A 1,446-nucleotide genomic window follows, 5' to 3' on the forward strand; every position below is an offset into this window, starting at 1 on the left:
AGCCCTCTGATCATCTTCGTAGCCCTACGCTGGACTCTCTCCAGTAGCTCCATGTCTCTCCTGTACCGGGGAGCCCAGAACTGGATGCAGTACTCAAGATGAGGCCTCCCCAGGGCTGAGGAGAGGGCCAGGATCACCTCCCTCCACCTGCTGGCAACACTCTTCCTAATGCACCCCRGGATACAATTGGCCTTCTTGGCCACAAGGACATGCTGCTGACTGATGGTCAACTTGTCATCCACCAGCACTCCCAGGTCCTTCTCTGCAGAGCTGCTCTCCAGCAGGTCAGCCCCCAGCTCTTACTGGTGCCTAGGGTTATTTTTCCCTAGGTGCAGGACTCTGCACTTGCCCTTGTTGAACCTCAAGGATTCCTAGCATGCAGATTGTGAACCTTCCTCTGTATCAATGAGTAAAATTCCACTTGGTCTATGAAAGCTGAGATCAGGAGGCTTCTATGTTCTCCCACCCTGCAATGCAAAGTTAAAAAAATGCTGGAAGTTCCTCCTCTGAGGAAAGTTCCAAAGCTGTCCTAAAATTTTGTTTGGGAGAGGCTGTTTGCCTGTCAAATTACTGATTCAAATCAAAACCCCTTTGAAATTCTTGGGGTACCCTCTTCCAAGAGAAGGGGAAGGAGGAGCATGTTGGTCAGTAGCACTGATCTTCAAATTTCTAATCACATGCTTTGGTCTCAGAAGGTAGAAGTGCATGTGAGGTATTTTACCAAGAAAATTTTACACTAGATTAAAATTCATCTACCACATAATACACAGCATCAACCAGCCCAATGCTTATAAAAAATGATTAAATCTGAAAGACACAGGCAGTCTGAATCGGATAGAGTCAAATTACAGTGTGAGTTTGGGACCTGTAAAAATAATGTGTTGGCAGAAGGATTTCTCTAAACTCTCTCTGGAGTGGGAGGGAGAATTGAGCAGGGGAGATGGATGTAACCATGGGGGCTCAACAATTTGCATTTATGTAGAATGCTTAATTCAGTAAGTAGCATGTACAGCAGCTATTCCTACTGCTACATGTAACTGCTTTGGAAGGAAAATGTCTAGGAAATAGAGAAAGAATCCCGATTTCAAGAMAATGCAAATTGTTCACATCTAAATTCTCATCATGAACACCATACAAACAGAGATTCTGTTGATAGATATTTTTTTTTGCCTTTTAATTTTACATTCTTCTCCTTCAGCTAAGGATGAGGTTTGGTTTCCCCTAGAGTTCCCTTAATGACCTCCATTTCCTCTGCATACCGTATGGTTGCCCCCCAACAGGGTCTCAGTTCTCCACATTCCTGGTGTTACCCCTAACCCATTCCTGTTCCCTTCTGTGCCTCTGCAGCTCCATTTCCACCCCACAGGCCTTTACTCTGCTTTCTGCTATAAACTCTCAGTTCCTTCCTGTATCCTCAGGTGACCCTTGTTGCTCAAAGGGGGTCCA

This window comes from Rhea americana, unplaced genomic scaffold (genome assembly GCF_003343005.1).
Source record: "Rhea americana isolate MKP2758 unplaced genomic scaffold, rheAme1 scaffold_251, whole genome shotgun sequence".
NCBI classification, from domain to species: domain Eukaryota; kingdom Metazoa; phylum Chordata; class Aves; order Rheiformes; family Rheidae; genus Rhea; species Rhea americana.